Source organism: Gorilla gorilla, chromosome 7 (genome assembly GCF_029281585.2).
Source record: "Gorilla gorilla gorilla isolate KB3781 chromosome 7, NHGRI_mGorGor1-v2.1_pri, whole genome shotgun sequence".
NCBI lineage: Eukaryota > Metazoa > Chordata > Mammalia > Primates > Hominidae > Gorilla > Gorilla gorilla.
The window spans coordinates 93,267,194-93,289,630 of NC_073231.2; the positions used below are offsets into that span (position 1 = coordinate 93,267,194).

At 35.0% G+C, this 22,437-nt stretch overlaps 1 protein-coding gene across 5 annotated transcripts in view; it reads left to right on the top strand.

Moving 5' to 3' along the window:
* CNBD1 (cyclic nucleotide binding domain containing 1) overlaps positions 1-22,437 on the top strand; it is a 623,001-nt gene that overhangs the window by 516,819 nt on the left and 83,745 nt on the right. The gene's annotated exons all lie outside the window — the stretch shown is intronic.

Genomic DNA, 22,437 nt, shown 5'->3' on the forward strand with positions numbered 1-22,437 from the left:
TTCAACATATGCAAATCAATAAACGTAATCCAGCATATAAACAGAACCAACGACAAAAACCACTTATTATCTCAATAGATGCAGAAAAGGCCTTTGACAAAATTCAACAGCCCTTGATGCTAAAATCTCTCAATAAATTAGGTATTGATGGGACATATCTCAAAATATTAAGGGCTATTTATGACAAACCCACAGCCAATATCATCCCGAATGGGCAAAAACTGGAAGCATTCCCTTTGAAAACTGGCACAAGACAGGGATGCCCTCTCTCACCACTCCTATTCAACATAGTGTTGGAAGTTCTGGCCAGGGCAATCAGGCAGGAGAAGGAAATAAAGGGTATTCAATTAGGAAAATAGGAAGTCAAATTGTCCCTGTTTGCAGATGACATGATTGTATATCTAGAAAACTCCATTGTCTCAGCCCAAAATCTCCTTAAGCTGATAGGCAACTTCAGGAAAGTCTCAGGATATAAAATCAATGTGCAAAAATCACAAGCATTCTTATACAACAATAACAGACAAACAGAGAACCAAATCATGAGTGAACTCCCATTCACAATTGCTTCAAAGAGAATAAAATACCCAGGAATCCAACTACAAAGGACATGAATTACCTCTTCAAGGAGAACTACAAACCACTGCTCAATGAAATAAAAGAGGATGCAAACAAATGGAAGAACATTCCACGCTCATGGGTAGGAAGAATCAATATCATGAAAATGGCCATACTGCCCAAGGTAATTTGTAGATTCAATGCCATCCCCATCAAGATACCAATGACTTTCTTCACAGAAATGGAAAAAAACTACTTTAAAGTTCATATGGAACCAAAAAGGAGCCTGCATTGCCCAGTCAATCCTAAGCCAAAAGAACAAAACTGGAGGCATCATGCTACCTGACTTCAAACTATACTACAAGGCTACAGTAACCAAAACAGCATGGTACTGGAACCATAACAGAGATATAGACCAATGTAACAGAACAGAGCCCTCAGAAATAATGCCACATATCTACAACAATCTTATCTTTGACAAACCTGACAAAAACAAGCAATGGGGAGAGGATTCCCTATTTAATAAATGGTGCTGGGAAAACTGGCTAGCCATATGTAGAAAGCTGAAACTGGATCCCTTCCTTACCCCTTATACAAAAATTAATTCAAGATGGATTAAAGACTTAAGCGTTAGACCTAAAACCATAAAAACCCTAGAAGAAAACCTAGGCAATACCATTCAGGACATAGGCATGGACAAGGACTTCATGTCTAAAACACCAAAAGCAATGGCAACAAAAGCCAAAATTGACAAATGAGATCTAAGTAAACTAAAGAGCTTCTGCACAGTAAAAGAAACTACCATCAGAGTGAACAGTATGGGAAAAAATTTTTGCAATCTACTCATCTGACAAAGGGCTAATATCCAGAATCTACAATGAACTCAAACAAATTTACAAGAAAAAAAAACCCCATCAAAAAGTGGGCAAAGGATATGAACAGACACTTCTCAAAAGAAGACATTTATGCAGCCAAAAGACACATGAAAAAATGCTCATCATCACTGGTCATCAGAAAAATGCAAATCAAAACCATAGTGTGATATCATCTCACACCAGTTAGAATGGCGATCATTAAAAAGTCAGGAAACAACAGGTGCTGGAGAGGATGTGGAGAAATAGGAACACTTTTGCACTGCTGGTGGGACTATAAACTAGTTCAACCATTGTGGAAGTGAGTGTGGCGATTCCTCAGGGATCTAGAACTAGAAATACCATTTGACCCAGCCATCCCATTACTGGGTTTATACCCGAAGGCTTATAAAACATGCTGCTGTAAAGACACATGCACACATATGTTTATTGCGGCACTATTCACAATAGCAAAGACTTGGTACCAACCCAAATGTCCAACAATGATAGACTGGATTAAGAAAATGTGGCACATATACACTATGTAATACTATGTAGCCATAAAAAAGGATGAGTTCATATCCTTTGTAGGAACATGGATGAAGCTGGAAACCATCATTCTCAGCAAACTATCACAAGGACAAGAAACCAACCACTGCATGTTCTCACTCATAGGTGGGAATTGAACAATGAAAACCCATGGACACAGGAAGGGGAACATCACGCACCGGGGCCTGTTGTGGGGTGGGGGAAGGGGGGAGGGATAGCATTAGGATATATACCTAATGTTAAATGAAGAGTTAATTGGTGCAGCACAACAACATGGCACATGTATACATATGTGACAAACCTGCACGTTGTGCACATGTACCCTAAAACTTAAAGTATAATAAAAAAAAGAAATTTCAAATAAAAAAAGATAACGATTGCAGATACCCCAAATTGACGCACAGATTCAATGCAGTCCCTATCAAAACCCCAGCTTGATTATCTTCAGAAAGCCACAGGCTAATCCTAAAATTCATATGGAAACACAAGAGTTTCAAAGTTGCCAGAACAATCCTGAAAGAGAACAAAGCGGACAGGCCTACACCTCCCAATTTCAAAACTGACTACAAAGTATATGGGTATTGGCAAAAGAGTAGACATATGTAACAATGGAATATAATTGAATGTCCAGAAATAAAACCTTATTTTTATGGCTAGTTGATTTTTTTTTACAGGTTGCTGGGATAATTCAATAGGGGAAGAATAATCTTTTCAACAAATGATGCTGGGATAATGGGATAATAGAAGACTGAAGTTGGATCCACACTTTGCACAAAAATTAACTCTAAATGGGTCGTAGAGATCATAGACTTAATTGTAAGAACTAAAACTGTACAACTCTTAGAAGAAAATTTAGAAGTAAATCTTTGTGACCTTGGGTAAAGCGAACCCTTTTCAGACACAAAAGCCCAACCAAAAAATGAAACAAAATAAAGTAATTTGGTCTTCATAAAAATGAAAAACTTTTGAGCTGCAAATTACACTATCAAGAAAGTGATGTGAATCCACAGAATGTGAGAAAATTGCAGATAATTTCTTTGACAAGGACTTTATACCCAGCATGTAAAAAGAACCACAACAGTGTAATTAAAAATTAATGAAGGGCAGGAATAGGCCTTTCTCCAAAGAAGAATGGCTGATAAGCACAGAAAAAGGTACTCACTATCACTAGTTATTAGGAAGATGAAAATCAGAACAGCAATGAGATAAGATTTCATACCTACTATGGTGAAAAAATATAAAATGTAGACAATAACAGTGTTGTCAAAGATGTGAAAAAATTCGTGCTCTCATACATAGCTTGCGGAAATATGAAGGGGTACAGTCACTTTGCAAACAACATGGCAGTTTCTCCACAAGTTCAACATATATTTACTATATTACTGAGCATTTCTACTTCTAGGTCTATATCCAAGAGAAATGAAAACATATGTACATGCAAAATCTTGTACATGAATTAAAGTTTGTAACAGCATTATTCATAATAGCCAAAAGGCAGAAACAACTAAAAAGTTCATTAACCGATGAGGGTATAAATTAAAATGTCATATGCATATTCTGGAATATTCAGCAATAAGAAGGAATGAAGTCCTGATACATGAAATAATCTAGATGAACCTTGAGAACTTTTTGCTGAGCGAAAGAAGTTAGAAACAAAAAATTACATATTGTATGGTTTCATTTATATGAAATGCACAGAATAGGCAAATCTGTAGCAGAAAGTCGATTAGTTGTTGCTAGGCATGAGGAAGAGGGTGGAGAGGAATGAAGAGTGGCCACTAAATCATATGTGTTTCTTTCGGGGGTGACAAAAACATTCCAAATTAGATTCCAGTGATGATTGCCCAACTCTGTGAATATAATGAAAAACAATAAATTGTTCACTTCCAAATGGGTAAACTGTGTTGTACATGACTTATATCCCAATAAAGCAGTTAATATTTTTTCTAAGAGATGATGATGTCTGGGACTAGCTTGGGAATATTGAGGGTGATGGGAAGTCTTATTCTAGATGCGTCAGGGTAAACAATGACATGGCTAGCATTTAACTAGCTTTTATTTATAAAAAGAGAATTTAAAGTGGTTCTACGTAACATTTTGAAGATTTATTTAGAGGTTTTTGATGTTAGGACTGTGTGATGACTCCTAAGGCTTAGGACAGAGGAATTATAAATATGAGGATGTCATTTACTGGAATCTAAAAGATTGAAAGTAGAGTAATTTTGTGACTGGAATCAAGAGATTATTTTTAGGCATGTTAGCTCTGCAGAGACTAGAATATTACCAAGTGGATGTTCCATTGAGCAGGGAGGCAACAGTCCCCTATTTAGGAGAAAGCGAGAGAAATAATTTACTCTGACTGGACTCAAGCATAGGTCATACTGTGACTAGGTAATGTTTCTTGCTCTTTTGATAATATTCTCCCTCCAGAAACAGTCCATCTGTGCTGCCAATTAGATAAGATGTGACCAAGCCATCTTAATTCCTTACTAAAGAAATAAAGATCAGGATTTGAAAGTAGACATATGCACTAAATTATTATTAGTCGTTGCATTTTATTCAACATGAGTTCACTTTTTTTACAAAGCATCTACTCCATAATCAGGAGTAGGCTTTGGGAATTGCAAAAGAACTATAAACCATGGTTTCTTCCCCCAAAGACATTATGGTTTGGACAGAATAACAGTCTGGCTTGTGAAAAAAAAAAGTCAGTGACAACCAAATGATAGAAATATAAAAGTACAAAGAGATGAATGTAGTATGTGCAATAGACTAGTGAAAGTTAAATGCCAAGATGAGTGGTTAAAATCTTAAGAACTGTGCCTGAGAAGAGTGAGAGAAAACCACCCTGAACAGGCACAGTCAGAGAAAGTTTATGAAATGAGACTTCTTCTAGGCTTCAAAACAGAGCAGATTTGGATACATTAATGGAAGAGAGACAGGTAATCAAAACTGGAGAAAACAAATGTGAATGTTAGTGAAAAGATCGAATTACACATTGGCTATTTAGAAAATAGTGAATAAAAAAACACTATCCAAAGGCCAGTATCCCAGGAGCACAATATGTAATGCACTTACTTGAGTAAATGACCAGTCTGAATGGAGAAGAGAGTCCAATCAACTTCTAGTTTAAAAATAAAATAATAGTAACAATAATTTAAAAGGTACATGCTTATTTCTATGGACATGATCACAGGCTATATTTTGCCATTTGTTGATAGGGCATAACAATCACCCACATAGAATATTTTATGAGCATGTTACACTATGGACTATTTAAAATCAGAATTGCCTTAAAGCATTACAACCTGCTTAGTGAAATAAAATAAGAAGACTCCTAACAATACAAAGCATTGCTAAATATCAAGTAATTGGCTTCAGTTCTTATCATAATACACGCACAGGTGAGGGGACTGGGGAATAAAAAGAGGCAGAATAGTTCAACTTGACATATATTCAGGTCTATCTGCAATTTAAATTCAGAAATTTGAATCCCAGACACGAACCAACTTATCCTGACACTTTTCTATTTTTATCTTGTTTGTCACCATTTGCATTCTCCCCTTATTCTTTCTGTCTGTCTTCCTCAAATACACCACACACAACCCTGCCCCCACATAAAAGAATAAGTGGTGAGAAAGGTTAGCACAATTATTCCTGTTCTTTTATCTGCTTTTAACTGTATAGTCAATGCCATGGTGATAAACGTCTACGCTTCTTCATAGATGCGTGTTTTGTTTTCAGAATAGTTAAGATTGTAAAATACCTGTTTTATTTTTCTAGTTAGAGAGCACCTATCCATACATAAAAAGAAAACATAAACTCTTATTTATTTTTTAACAAATTTTTTTAAGTTTAAGATAATTAAACTCATCTGTTTGGTTAAGTTTTATAAATGTTTAAATTTTATGGCCCTTTTTCTGCTGGTTTTTAAAAGAAAATGGGTATTTTACACTATTTTTTACTCTGGACAAAGAAAAGTCTCTGTTACTACCAAAATAAAGCAAAGCAAGGTGAGACATTATTACCATTAAGTAAAGTCACTAACCCACCAAATTAAGTAATTGAATTAAAGTAAAACGATAGTGTTTTAACGTTGTATCCCCACTTTGCCTGCTAAGCATAGATTGACAGCTCAAAAGCACTTTGCTTACTGTTTTTTTTACTCAAAATACAATAACATAAAGTTAAATATATGCTTTGAACTAGGCAAATATGACTATAGAGTCCTTTTAACATGATAATAAGTAATATTAGGTGAGCATCGTTCTACTCTCTACTTTCATTATTACAACATTTGCGTTATGTATTTTAAAGTTGCGAAAACAAGTAATCATAGATGAATTGAAATGTTATGAGGATACATAGCTTCCTGTATGCTTGTGATATTGGCATAGTATATATTTTTTGCCAGTAGTGAAAATAATGTTCTTGCTGCTACTCTGGATTTTAGAACACAAATTATGGACAAGAGGGAAGGGAACAATATTTGAGGAATATAGCATATGTTATATAATATATTGAAGTGTTCATTTAAGAAACATGTATTCATTTCCTAATATGTGCCAAGTAATGTGAAAATGCTACAATAAAGGTTTTTAAAAGTAGTTCTGAGTATAATAGAAGTATAAAAATATTAAAAGTATTGTTATCTTTAAAACAGTGGTACTAAACCTTTGTGTTAACTCTTCTGAGAATATTATGAAGGCTAATGATCATTCTCTCTAAAAGCAGTAGAGGGGGTGGTATCACAGGCATAAGAACACAGTATTTGCCATGCATTTTAGAAGTTCATAGAGGTTAATGCAACACAGATGATATGGTATGGCTGTATTCCCACCCAAATCTCATCTTGAATTGCAGTTCCCCTAATCCCCACGTATCATGGGAGGGACCTGGTGAGAGATAATTGAATCATGGGGGTGGTTACCTGGATTCATACTGTCAGCGTTATAGTGAGTGAGTTCTCACAGGATCTGATGGTTTTATAAGGGGCTTTTCCCCTCCTTTGCTCAGCACCTCTCCTTACTGCCGCCATGTGAAGAAGGACATGTTTACTTCCCCTTCTGCCATAATTGTAAGTTATTGAGGCCTCCCAGCCCTGAAGAACTGTGAGTCAATTAAAGCTCATTCTTTTATAAATTACTCAGGCTTAGGTATGTCTTTATGAGCAGAGTGAGAAATGACTAATACAACAGATAAAGATACCACTGTCTAATGAATGACTATGTATAGAAGAGGAAATATTTGAGGAGCTTTGAATATAGCCCTTTAATGTGTTTTCCTCAATCTCATACCTTCCTTAGGACCATTGTGACTTATGAGATACTACAATCTTCTTCAGTTCTTTGCAGGAGTTTGTCTATACTTTCATATAACAATCTATGCAGTTATAGCAATTAACTTTTTCCCAAACACCTTATCATTTGTTATTTAGGAATACAGAATTTCCCTTAAATTATTCTGACTTGAAATGTTACCTCCTGTCACTGAAATGTACATGCCTAACTTAGAATCAGCTGCTTTTGCTGGTGGTGCCTTAAACATGTGTTATTTATAGTGCTATGTATGCCTGTGTTTCTTACTTCATTGTTAAGTCTTCCATGGCATAGATATTTACCAGGAATGAGAAGAACTGACTTTTATATTTGTATTTAAATATCATTTTAATTTACATTTTCTTATGACTGTTGAATATTTCTTATATATTTATTTGATATTTTCATTTCCAGTTCTTCTGTAACCTATTATAGCTCTTATCTGTTTTCATTGATTTGTCCCTTTTTAATCAATTCATATTAATTTTATCATATCAGTAGTATTAAAAGTTTTCCTTTTACATATATTGGAAATAATTTCTTCAGTCCATCTATTGTCTCTTTTGTAATATTTTCAAATACCACCCCCTCGCTTAAAGTATTTAGAGCTATCATTCCCCTTCCCTCTTTGTGACTTCTTGGTTTTCTTTCTAATGTGTTATAGTTTGTTTTCTTTTTCTTTTTTTTCAAATAGTTCTTTAAATCATCTGGAACTTCTTTTCATATAATTCATGGATTAATCCCTCCTTCAATGAATCACGTATAACTAATTTCCCAAATATTATGTATTTTAAAATCTATTATTTAACCTTTGGTTTTAGATGCAAGCTTTTAAAATATAATTTTTGATCTATCTCTAGACTCTTGATTATTTGACTGTTGCTCATTTTACAGTACCAGCTTTGTATTTGTTAGAGCCACTCTTGCCTTATTTTTTTATTTTGCATATATTTTGGGTTATTCTTATGCACTATTTCTTTCAGAGCTGCAAAGTTTATTTACACTGGAATTAGGCAAGTGATAATAATATTTATACTATTAGGAGAAAGGAACAGCCTCCCATGACTAGAAATGTTTGTATCACTTGTTCAGAATACCTACTTTCCTAGTTAGTGTGCTTCATCCATCATCTTGACCCAGTCCTGTAATAAGGCAATATTGTAAGAGTGAAATCAGTGCAAGACATGATATTCAAGCACATTTTGCCTAAGTGCTAGGAAATGTTGATGAAATATAACTTTGCCACAAAACTAAATTTACCTCTACTAATGGCAGATAGTTCATGACAAGAGACAGACATTATATCTTTATTGAAGAGTGCTAGAAATGTAGTGAAATATATATATTTTTAATTCACAGTATTCAGAATTCAGGTAGATTATCTTCCTTTTAGTGCAACATAAAATAACCACATATATGCAATTGTGGTCATGGCTTTAATTTCACTGTTATCACAAACTGATGATTAAGTTATTATCATCTGATATAGGGTGGCTCTTTGTTCCCGCTCAAATCTCATTTTGTAGCTCCCATAATTCCCTTGTGTTGTGGGAGGGACATGGTGGTTGGTGACTGAATCATGGGGGCAGGTCTTTCCCATGTTGTTCTCATGATAGTGAATGGGTCTCACAGATCTGATGGTTTCAAAAACCAGAGTTTCTCTGCACAAGCTCTCTCTTTGCCTGCTGCCATTCACGTAAGATGTGACTTGCTCCTCCTTGCCTTCTGCCATGATTATGAGGCCTCCCCAGCCATGTGGAACTGTAAGTCCAATACACCTCTTTCATTTGTAAATTGCTCAGTCTCGGGTATATCTTTATCAGTGAAAATGGACTAATACATCATCAATTTTCTCTAAGTTTTTAGATATCAGCATCTTTTTAATATGGCCTGGATTATACCTGTGTTGTCAGCAAACACTTACCTTTTTGCAAGAGTTCTCATGTTATATTAATGGATTTGAAAGATTTTCGTATTTTCTTATAAATCTATTTTCTGGAGATATCTAAGCATTCATGTATAGATTTTGGTAAGCTTTAAAAATTAGACAGTTTTCCATTTCTAATACCATCCAATTTTTCCTATTTGTTGCCAAATACAGGGCCCTCTTTTTCAGAGAAAATGGACTTCCAGAGAAAATAGAAATTCTGTAGTTCTACATGAGCCTATTTGTGGACCAGTTTGTTGATATGTACCAAAAAATGTAATAAACATTTGCTGTGTGTGCCTGTTTGAGTGGCATATGTTTAACCTGCATAAAAATATACATTCTGGTGATCCCTCTCAATTTTTCCGAATGCTCTTCAGCATATTTTCACTCTCAGTTGCTTACATTTCCATAAAGCCGTGGATTGCTTTACATAATCCTTCTTTTTAAAAAATCTGATTCATCCTCCTTTTATTATACTCCATGCGTGCCTTTCATCACCGCAAGTCTCAGGGAGGCCTATATGGTTGGATATAATTCCTCTGTCTTAGAAGTTTAAATTCACCATGCCTCCCATGCTCGGCACATTAGGAAGTAAACATATTTTGCCTTAAGGCTTCTACATGCCATTTTTAAAGTTTCTCCTATGACTTATTGGGCTTTAACTCTATTGTTAATATTCTTTTCAGACCAAGACAGGCAGTAAATCTAAAACCACTATCAGACCCACCTATTCTCCTGTGAAGAAAATTATCCCCTTAGTGGGATATTTTTTCTACTTGTCAGAGGGATTGTTATTCTTCACTGCTTAATTCTTTATTTGAATCAAGGAGATCCCCTCCCTACCCCACCCAACTCCTGGAGATTAAAGATGCAAAAAGAAAACTACTTATTTCATTTATTGATTTCATTATAATGGAACAGTATATTTCTGTTTTATTTTCATCTCTTAATTTCAGTTACTCTACCAGTTTAACCTGAGATGATTCAATAGCTGATGGTTATTTTTGTTACTATTGATTTGTTTCTTTTCTGTTTAAATATGAAACATGGTACTCAATAAGTAAGAATTTTAAAACATCTGCCAAATATGTGCTTGTCCTGAGGATACCCAGCCATGGCAGGGTTAGCCTTGGACACTGTGCATGTGCACAATAGGAATGATTTAGGGTCACTAGGACCTTTCCTGAGTCTTTTCTCTGTTCTCCCCAACACCACCCACCTCTTCATTTGTGAACATTATGAAGGAAATCACTTAATTGGAGGTAAACTTGTCTGAAATAAATCAATACAATTTTAAGAGCTTTGCCTCTGGAATGAGACTGCTAGATTTCAAATCCTGGGCCAGCACTTACAGTCTGAGTTATCCTGGATAATTTATGAACCTAATATAAAGCCCCTAATGCCAAAAGTTCAATCAAATGAGAGCAGGAGTGTTATTCAAAATATTTAACCCTTGGTAAAGCCTAAGCTCTGATCCATTCTAAGGAGTGCTTTTCAGAACAGGATCCTAAGGCATCCCTGACCAGTGAACCATCGTGTATTTAGCAGTGGGGCATTATGGGATCTGGAGCAGCTTAGGTGCTGGTAGGATAGTTATGGTGCTTGGACAGTGATTATTTAACTCAACTGGTGAAAAAGTATTTCAATGTTTTAACTGGTACAGCTGAACTAGGGTAACCCAGAACCATCACTGAAATTAATTATTTACATCAGATCTTTCCCAGGCACATTTTTTTTTTTCCTAAGGAGAAGGAAGAGCAATGACATCAGAAAATGATAAAAGGCAGGACATAACCAAGACCACTGGAAAGGGAAACAAGAATTGGAACCCCCCAAATACATGTTGTCTAATTCACAGATAATCAGTGGTCACGGCACCAGCAATATCACATTCCATAGGTTGTTCCAGGGGCAAGATCCTTCTTGAGCCTCACCTTCTTTTGTTCCTGTCTGAGCGACTCCCGAGGATTCTCATAGATTTTGTGAACTACCAATTATCCATCTACTAAAATCCTTTTCTACCTAAGTTAACTAGATTTATGGTTGGTGCAAAGGTAATTGCATTTTTGCCATTACTTTTAATGGCAATTACTTTTGCACCAAACTAATAATTTCTCTGATTTACAACTGAGAAGATTATTTAGAACTCTGGTACCAGGACTGGATTGCTGGAATTGATACACCTTAATGTGTAGAATTGAATTCCTGAAAGACTACCATTCTTGGGTAGAAAACTGAAAAGAAAAAATCAATATTTGGTTGAATTATGACATTCTACATTTGAAATAAGAGCAGTATCTTAAGGAACTTGTTAGAAAAATGTCAGCATGTGGCAGTGTGTTGATCAATTCTAATGGCCATCAATAAAATTTTTCAAGATAGACCCAAGTTCAGGACACAAGGAACTAACAAAAGGATGGTTTTAATAATAGATGCCATTTCTCCCTGTCATTGCTATCCAAATTGACTACAAGATTGATAATTTGACTTTTTGCATTGTGGAAAATAGTCTGTAATACAAATTTAAGATCTGATATTCTGGGGTGGAAGACAGAAGAATTCTCAAAGGAAAAAAATTACTTATCCTCTGAGATAAGTAAAAGATAAATCTAAACTCTTAAACCTCTTGTGATACCTCTGGTTAACATAGTGATTTCAACTTTGGCTGCTTATTGCTTTTTAAAGAATAATCATGCTTTGTTGCCAGCCCCTGAAATTCTTATTTAATTAATTTATCTCAGAAAGTGGATTAGACATTGTTTCTTAAAAACATCTCTAGGTAATTTTTGAGAAATGATTCCTGTTGAAGTCTTTGGGACTGAGGCTAAAGGACAGAATCATATTCCAAGTTTTAATTTATGTCAGTTTAAAGCCATCACTTTGTGAACTAGAGAGTGATTAGTGTACAAAAGCTTGCAGTGAGGCAACAAAAATTCCTACACTCCAAAGCTACATATAAATATAATCTTTGGATATGTTTCCTAGCCAACCAAATAAACCCAAAGCAAATATATTGGAAACCAATTGAGGTGTTTAAGATAACCACATTGAAATCAATAAATTTAAATCTCACAGATGAGAACCTGAGATATTTAATTCCTAAGGCAATCCCCAATTCCCTAAATTTACATCAAAATCAAAGAGATTGCTAATGCCTTGATTCCTTCAGAAGGGGAAAGTGTCAATGCCCCTCCCAGATATGGCCACAAAGGAAAATGGACAAAAGTTAACCACAGATGCTAGAAGCTTGGGCTGCTCTATTGGGTGACCAAGGAATGCCCTTCAGTGTTGAGAGAGACTTTTCACTGTGCCTTTGTATCCAATAGGATATGTGTTCTGTGCTAATGAACATTATGCATTGTTTCTCTTTCTTGTTTTTTTATGTTATTTTTTGTTGTTGTTGACCTTTTTACCAATGATGCATATTTCAGTTAGAGGTTGCTGGGCCATGAGAATCTGCATCCATGCTTAACAGAAATGTCAAAACAATATCTACCTAACCTTTAAGCTACGTGCAAATCTCAATTAGTTTTATTTGGTAAGATGCTAATGATTTTCATAGAAGCAAGGATTTTTTTTAAAAAATTTAAACAAGTAAAGCTATACATAAATATTGAGTTCCTGATATCAATTATGCTTTTCCACATTAAGGAACACCAATATCATTTGATAATTAAACACAGAATAACAGGTAGGCCTGAATGATATAAGGGCCCTCTCTTCCTTGTGCACAATTGGCTTAGGAGAGGACATGTGACCTAATTCTGACTAAATAATTTCAAGGAAGGTGTATTAGTTCATTTTCATACTGTTATGAAGAAATATCCAAGACCTGGTAATCCATAAAGAAAAAGAGGTATAAAGTACTTACAGTTCTACATAGCCAGGGAGACCTCACAATCATGGTGGAAGGTGAAGGAGGAATGAAGGCACATCTTACATGGTGGCAGGCAAGAGAGCAAGTGCAGGGGAACAGCCTTTTATAAAACCATCAAATCTCATGAGATGTTTTCACTATCACGAGAATATCACAGGAAAAACCCGCCTCCATGATTCAATTACCTCCCACCGGGTCCCTCCCAAAACATGTGGAGATTATGGGAGCTATAAGTCAAGATGAAATTTGGGTGGGGACACAGTCAAACAATACCAGAAGGTTTTCACGAGCATTTCAGGAAGCATTCTTTTTCACTCTCACAAAAGAGCAGTAGTGAGCAATCAACTTAAGAAACTGCCCTGCCTCTGGATTAATGTACATCAATTAATTCCATTTGAGGCATAAATATTAATAATTTGGGTTAGGCAATTTGGGCTTGGTGTTTTTGAATAGGTTTTCTTTTAACTATAGCTGAGATGGACATAAGGACCGAGCATGAGCAAAGGCACAGAGGCAAAATATCAATTGTGTGGGAGTCCAAACTTTATTCATTGTTTCCTCTTATAGTCTCTGATACACTTTGTATCATGGTGCATGAAACTGGAAAAGCTGGCCAGGGCCAAATCTCAGGGGATTTTTTATGCCATGTTAAGGAGTTGTAATCATCCAATTGGAAATCCAGTGCCATTAAAGTGTTTTAGGGAAGTGAAATGGAAAGACTGGTACTCAGATATATGTGGAGTAGAACAAAATGTGAAAATGAGAGCAGAAAATAGAATGGAAGCAAAGCCATCTAATGGAGACTATTGCAATAGTTAAATGTAGTTTGGGGAATAAATATTGAAGAATGGAGCTACTGCTGTACAAGCACACAAGCATACTTAGTAATGTAATGTTTATATCATACAATTGTGTTATCTCTCCAAGGAAAGTATTTATGTATTTTATCAAATTCAGTTAAGGATGAATTCAAATTGACTAGCTAAATTGAATTTATTGCTTTCTTAATAAATGGCTTTTCAGGTTTCCTCATAAAGATGCTTAAAAATGGTGGAATTAGAAGCACCAACATAGAAAATAAAAAAAAATTGATTTAATTTTTTAAAACATCACTACAGCTGATGTTTTGTCAATGTGCCTTTCAAAAATATAGTTTGAGACCCATTATTAAACACTTCTGCTGGTGAGCAAGTGGTTGGGCTGTATGTCTTGTTTGCATCAGCAGTTAGTTTCATCTATTTTGGGGCACAGCATCAAGCACTACAGGGAATGACAAGAGCATTCTCCTGAAATATACGGCACTTGTCGTAGATAGACTGAAAATGGAATATGGCCAATAGAGAGAAGAGTTACCTCCACTTATTACTTAGTTAGCCTTGTTTCAATTACCCTAGTTTCAATTTCCACATGCTGCTCCATCCCTTAACTATATGTTCATTATCATCATAGAAGAATTAAGACAGTTTACGAACCAGATACATTTAGGTTTTCTTTGAGATTTTCTGAATGTTGCTTTACTTCTGTCACACTGGATTTTCTCATATATAAAATGTGGCTTAATCTGTATTTTATTCTTGCACAAGGTAGGCACTCATTAAAGGGAAGTAGCTTTTTAAAAAAAATAATCATTATTATTATAATTATATTTACGACAACAGTTACTACTACTACCGAGAACTAGAGATCAGATATTTTCTAAGTAAATCAGTAAACAACTTGACCAAAATTTCAAGATGTGTTTTTTATATGCTTCAACACAAATAATTTGAGTTTTAGCAATTCTTTTGGATCCCTGGATGCATTTCACGTAAGGAAAAATTATGATCAGGGTACCAGACCCAATCTATGAAAGCCACTCTCCCCCATGACGTGATTTACTTACAAATAGTGCTCTCTGAACAGTAAATAACCATGATTTATTGGTAAGATGTTTCTTTTAGTTTACACTTCAGATGTCCAGATCAACTGAGAGCACTATTAGAGAGAGGTTTGCTGCATGCATCCTGTTGAGGAATCCAGCAGAGAACTATCTGATGAAAGGCCAGATTCAGGGAAGGTATTAGATCGAGAGAAGGAGACAGCAGGGGAGAAACTCAGATGGAAGTTTTTGTGTCAGCAAGTATAAGAGATCCAATGTGGGCAGTGGCAGGGGTAGGGAAGTGGGGATTTGTTCAAAAGTTGGAACAGCTTGTTTATGGCTCATGCAATATTGAATTAGTAGTTTTGTGATATCTAACAAACTGTAACAATTCCAAAAGTGATTGGTCATCACTTTTCATCATTGCCATGTTACCTCAGTTGGTGCTTTGATACTTAAAAAAGAAATGGTTATGTACACTTAAGTGGCAATATTCTGACTTTTTTTTATTCTTGACAAAATTGGATACTGAGTTTCATTTCCTGAACTTTCCCTCCACTTTTCACAGAACAAGATTTATGGTGTTGAAATCATTTGCAAGGACTAGTTATTTTTCTTGCTGCAAATTCCTTGAATTAATTAATACAACTCACGCTGGTCAAATTAGTGCTAAATTTCTTGCATGTAGAAGTGGTTCTTTTTGTTCGTTTATGTCCTGTTTGGAAAAATGGATCTGTAGTACCCACAATATATACATCTGTGTTTAAATTTGGGTTTAGCTGCTTGTATATTTGATTGAAAGTGGAAATCCTCATATTCTCTTTCCAGTATGTAAGGATATTAGCAAATAACTATCATTTAATTTACTATCCAGATCTTCTGTTACTAGTCAGTCATCCTTTTTATTTAATCTTTTTCTGTAGGCAACAATGTTTTTGCAAAACTTTCTGAAATGTGATGGAGCTACATTTTAAAATGGCATCTTTGCTTCTGTATATGTATTTCTCTATATGTACGTATCTAGGCCTCCACCAACTCACTTTTGGCAATTGCTTTGATTATAACCGGATTGAGTTGTAACTGGGAAGCAGCAAGAAAGATTTTTGAGTCATAAAACTGCTATCTTATATATCAGTACTGAGTTGAAGAAAAAATAAATCATTTTCATTCATTTGGAAAGAAAATAAGTGATTCTGTCGAAAGTTGTACTTGCAGGACTTAATATACTCAACCATTGTTACAAAAAGGTGAGGGGATAGATACAAAAAATAAATTTAGGCTTTGGACTGAGAGATTTGAGTGTAATTCCAATCTCAAGCACTTAGAAGTTATATAATTTCTTAAGGCCAGTACTTAATTTATATACTTTTTATCAATAATATGGTAAACTTTAATATTTCACCTTGTGGATTAGAAATGATGCATGTAAAGTATTTGGCAAATAGTGGGATTATTATAATTAGTATTATTTACAAACAGATGATTAAGTAAGGAAATAATGCTCCTTAGAGAGTAATATTCCTAAGAGAAACACTACTACGAGATTATGTAATGCAAGCATATCCTTTGATTTTGTTACAAGATCACACATATTTACAGCATATACTTAGCAATAATTCGTAAGTGGTTTATTACTGCCTAAGACAAAGTTACCACTTTTCTTAATCTTTGATTTTTTGAAGTATTCAGATGAGTGAAAAACTACAAGGGTGATGGTCTGCAAGAGTAACACATGGAAGGAATAAAATATGTCATAGGCATTATTCATACTCTGCACTCTTGAAAATTCCTTCCCTAGGATATGAGCATTTCTTTGGCATGAAATGTGACAAACAATGCCAATAGCACGAGGAAAGCCTATATTCAGTATTCTGTGGCTAATACACCCTGGTCACTATTTTAGAGATTCTGAAACCAGCACAGATTCTATTGTGAGCCACATAAGAAATATTAGAATTATTGATATCTATTTCACCAGTTAAAAATTTAGCTCTGCCAAACACTAAGCATCTGTCATCTGATAACACTTAAATAGTATTCAGGGAGATTGATCATCCAGTGACAAGTTGAAATCCCTGCACTTTTGCATCTTATTCTCAATATATTTCTCTATGGATATTGAAGCAGAGCCTGTTCTTAAATATTTATCAACCTAAAACATTACTTTGATTGCTTATATCATTTGAAATATGTATTTTCTTAATTAGATAATGATACAAACAAGAAGGAATTTAAAAGATCATTAATTTAATGATCTGTATCCAAATACATCATCTAAGCCATTGAGTCCAATCTTTGTTCATGTATAGGGAAACTTTTTTAAAGTGAAAATTGTTCATAAACATCTGTAGTATGATATTATTTTTGGTAAGTATTGGTTGACAAAATACCTAATAGAAAAAAGCTACTATAAATTCAAACATTGCAAGTAAGTTTGCATTAACCACAGTAAATTCTCAATGCATTAAAAAGTAACATGTAAATTAAATATATTCATTCACTAGAGGTAATACTCAGTTTACATATATATATGTGTGTATATATACACACACACACACACACACACACACACACACACTTTTTTTTTTTTTTTGAGACAGAATCTGGCTCTGTCACCTAGGCTGGAGTTCAGTGGCACGATCTCAGCTTACTGCAACTTCTGCCTCCCGGGTTCAAGTGATTCTCCTGCCTCAGCTTCCGGAGTAGCTGGGACTACAGGCGTGTGCCACCACGCCCATCTAATTTTTGTATTTTTAGTAGAGATGGGGTTTCACCATGTTGGTCAGGCTGGTCTCAAACTGCTGACCTTGTGATCTGCCAGCCTTGGCCTCCCAAAATGCTGGGATTACAGGGGAAAGCCACCGTGCCCGGCCCTCAGTTTACATATTAACTCACATGCCACAGGTAAATAATATCTCCATGGCTGCCCATAGCCCACAGCCCCAGATTGAGAACTAGGGTATAAACCAGACTTTAAAAATGAATGTCAGTAGAGTTTGAATAATCTTTTTATTTCAAAGTATTTTGTAATTTACTCTGGAGGAAGTTATCCTTTATAGTTTTAATTATAAAATCAATGAATAACTTTTATTCTCATAATAAACTTTTTTTTACCTGAAGGCTATCATATATGCATACATACAGAAGTACACAGATCATAAGTAAATTTTTATAAAATGAACCCATCTGTTAATCATCATACTGATCACAAAACAATTAACACCCTAGAAGCTTTTCCTTAACCTCTTTCAGTTACTTACTTACTACACCTATCTGTATCTTCAAAGTTAATCACCTTTCTCACTGGTAATATTATGAGTAGGTTTTACTTGTTTTAAAATTAATATAAGAAACACAGTATATCATTTAATATATGGCCTCCTTTGTCCACTTTTGTGTTTTCAAGATTCATCCATGTTATGTATGTCAGTACTCAGTACTTAGTTTATTATTGTATAATACCCTTTTGTACGAATATACTATATGATATTATTGATGGATATTGGTGGTGTTCTAGTTTGTGTCTATTATGAATAAATACTGTAAGGAACATTCTTGCATTCTAGTTAATGCTTTTATTGCATATATTTCAAGTGGGCCTGTATCTCAGAATGGAATTTCTAGATTATAATTAATATATATGTTCAGCTTTAGTACATACTGAGAAACAATTTTTCAGATTGATTTGTATGGACTTTCACTTCAACCATCTGTCTGTAAAAATTCCTGTTGCTTTCAATCCTTGTCAGCTATTGGTTTTTTCCTTTTTTCTTTTATTTTAGTAATTTGGATAAGTAGGTAACCCTATCTCACAGTTTCAATTTGTATTACCTTGCAGAATAATAAGGTTAAACAATTTTAAAATACATGTATTTGTATTATGGATATCCTCTTGAATAAGTGCCTACTTATTTACTCATTTGAATAATGCTTTGTATTTTTTATTGATTTGTAGATCTTTAATTATTTATATACATGAGTTAGATTGAGCAAAATCCTCTCCCTTTTGAGTTGGCTTTTCAATTGTCTTCATGTTTTCATTAGATGAGATATTCTTAATTTTAATACAGTCCAACTTAGAATTCTTTTTGTTTTATGAATAGTATCTTTATTGTCCTTTTAGAAATTTCTGTTCACTCCATTATTTTCAAGATAACTTTCTGTATTATCTTCTAGATATTCTTCTTCATTGATTATCTTTCCCCTTTAGTTCCATAATCTGCCTTAACATTATTTTCTGTGGTTTGAACTCTTGGTAATTACCTCCTCAAACATTGCTTCTGCTTATTATCTGCTTTCTTCATGGTACTATAATTCTATGTTTGTCAGACCTTTTCTTACATTGTTTTCTCAGTGTTTTTCAATCTATTTTCTTTCAAACTGAGCATTTTCTCCTGTGCTGTCTCCATTTCACCTTCTTATTAATCCCACCTATCAAGTTCTTCATTTCTGTTGCCTTATTTTTAGATACATATATGTGTGTGTGTGTGTGTGTGTATAGACAGACAGATAATATTTAATTTTTTAAACTAACAAGTGAAATAACAGAATTCCAACTCACATTACTTAAACTTGATATTCTATTTAATTGAGTCATCTTTATGAACTATTTTTAAGGACTTTGGGCTGCTTTTTTCTTTTCGTCTCTCAGTATTTATGATAGTGTAGGCATACTTGTACTCATTCCTCATTTTATCGTGCTTCATTATATCATGCTTCACAGGTGTTGCATTTTTAAAACAAATTAGAGGTTGGCGACAGCCCTGCATCAAGGAAGTTTATCAGCACAAGTTTTCCAAAGTATATGCTAATTTTGTGTCTCCGTGTCACATTTTAGTAATTCTCTCAGTAGCTCAAACTTCTCATTATTATTACATCTTTTATCGTGATCTGGGATTAGTGATCTTTGATGTTACTATTGTAATTGTTTTGGGATGCAATGACCTGCATCCATATAAGACTGCAAACCTAATCAATAAATGTATGTGTTTTGACTCCCTCACCAGTTTGTCATTCCCCCATCTCTCTCTCTCTCCTCAGACCTACGTGTTCCCTAAGGCCCGACAAAATTCAAATTAGGCCAATTAATAACCATACAGTGGCCTCTTAAGTTTTCAAGTGAAAGGAAGGGTTGCATTTCTTTTACTTTAAATCAAAATGTAGAAATGTTTAAGCTTAATGAGGAAGGCATGTCAAAAGCTGAGAAAGGCTGAAAGCTTTTAGCTAAATAGTAGCCATGTTTTGAATGCCAAGGAGAAGTTCTTGAAGAAAATTAAAAAGTTTTACTCCGGTAAACATGCAAATGATAAGAAAGCAACAGTCTTACTGCTGATACAGAGAAAGCTTTAGTGGTCTGAATAGAAGATCAAATAAGCCACAACACTCCCTTAAGCCTCAGCATCTAGAGCAAGGTCCTAACTGTTCAATTCTATAAAGCCTGAGAGATGAGGAAGCTGCAGAAATTTGAAAGCTAACAGAGGTTTGTTCATGAGGTTTAAGGAAAGAAGCCATCTCCATAACATAAAACTGTAAGGTGAAGCAGCAAGTGCTGATGTAGATGCTGCAGCAAATTATCCAGGAGATATAACTAAGATCTTTGATTAAAATGGCTACAGTAAACAATAGACAAAACAGCCCAATTTTGGAAGCATATGCCATCTTCAACTTTCATAGCAGGAGAAGAGAAGTCAATGCCTGGTTTCAAAGCTTCAAATAATAGGCAGACTCTCCTGTTAGGGCCTAATAAAGCTGATGACTTCAAGTTGAAGCTGATCCTCATTTACCACTCTGAAAACCCAGGGGCTTAAGAATTAAGCTAAGGAATTAATTTGGCCGGGTGTGGTGGCTCATGCCTGTAATCGTAGCACTTTGGGAGGCTGAAGCGGGAGGATTGCCAGATCTCAGGAATTCCAGACCAGCCTGTGCAACACAGTGAAACCCCATCTCTACTAAAATAGAAAAAATTAGCCTGGCGTGGTGGTGTGTACCTGCAGTCCCAGCTACTCAGGAGGCTGAGGCAGGAGAATCACTTGAACCCAGGATAGGGTGGTTGTAGTGAGCCGAGATAGTGCCACTGCACTCCAGCCTGGGTGACAGAGTGAGATTCTGTTTCAAAAAAAAAAGAATTAAGTTAAATTTATTCTTCCTGTACTACATAAATGGAACATAAAAGCCTGGATGACAGCACATCTGTTTACAGCATGGTTCACTGAATATTTTAAGCCCAGAATTGAGACCTACTGCTCAGAAGAAAAGATTCATTTACAATGCACATAGTCAACCAAGAGCTCTGATGGAGATCCACATACCTGCTACCACAACATTTATTCTATAGCCCAAGGATTGAAAAGTAATTTCGATTTTCAAGTCATATTATTTAAAAAGTACATTTCATTACGATATAGCTCCCATAGATAGTGATTCCTCTGATGGTTCTGAGCAAAGCAAATGAAAATCTTCTATAAAGAATTTACTATTCTGGATGCCATTAAGAATGTGGTGATTCATGGGAGGAGGCTGATATGTCAACATTAACAGGAGTAACTAAATTGCTGCAATCTCATAATAAAATTTGAATGCATGAGGTGATGTTTCTTATAAATAAGCAAAGAAAGTGGTTCCTTGAGATACATCACCTCCTGGTGAAGATGATATGAACATTGTTGAAATCACAACAAAAAATTTAGAATATTGCATAAACTTAGTGAAGCAATGACAGGATTTGAGAGGATTGACTGACAGGATTTGAGAGGATTGACTGCAGTTTTAAAAGAAGTTCTACTGTGGGTAAAATGCCAGCAAACAGCATTGCTGCTACAGAGGAATCTTTTGTGAAAGGAAGAGTCAGCTGATGAGCAAATTTCATTGTTGCATTGTTGTCGTATTTTGAGAAACTGCCACAGCCACCCCAACTATTAGCAACTACCACCCTGATCAATCTGCAGCTGTCCACATCAAGGAAAGACCCTCCATCTGCAAAAAGATTATGACTCACTGAAAGCTCGGATGATTGTTAGCATTTTTTTAGCAAGAAAGTATTTTTTTAATTGGTGTATGTACATTTTTTAGATATACTGCTATTGCACTTAATAGACTATACACTACAGTATTGTTTAAACATAACTTTTATATGCTTTGGGAAACCAAAATTTGTGTGACTCGCTTTATTATGATACTTGGGGGTCTGGAACAAAACCAGCAATAACTCCAGAAATACAGGTATGCTTCCATTTTTCATATTTCATTTCATTATTGCTTTACTTACCTGTCTCTACGAATAGAGTGTATAGCCATCCAAGGTCAAAGGCTGTGTTTTATTTATCCTCATTTCTGGCATATAGTTGAAGCTAAACATATTTACAGAGTGAATAAACAACAGAATTTCTTACAACCCTATGTTTAACTTGTGATTCACCACAAAATTCCACTTTTTTGCTTTCTATAGCTTTGCCCAAGCATTTCATAGGCAGGATTAACCTAGCTATATCATATATATATAT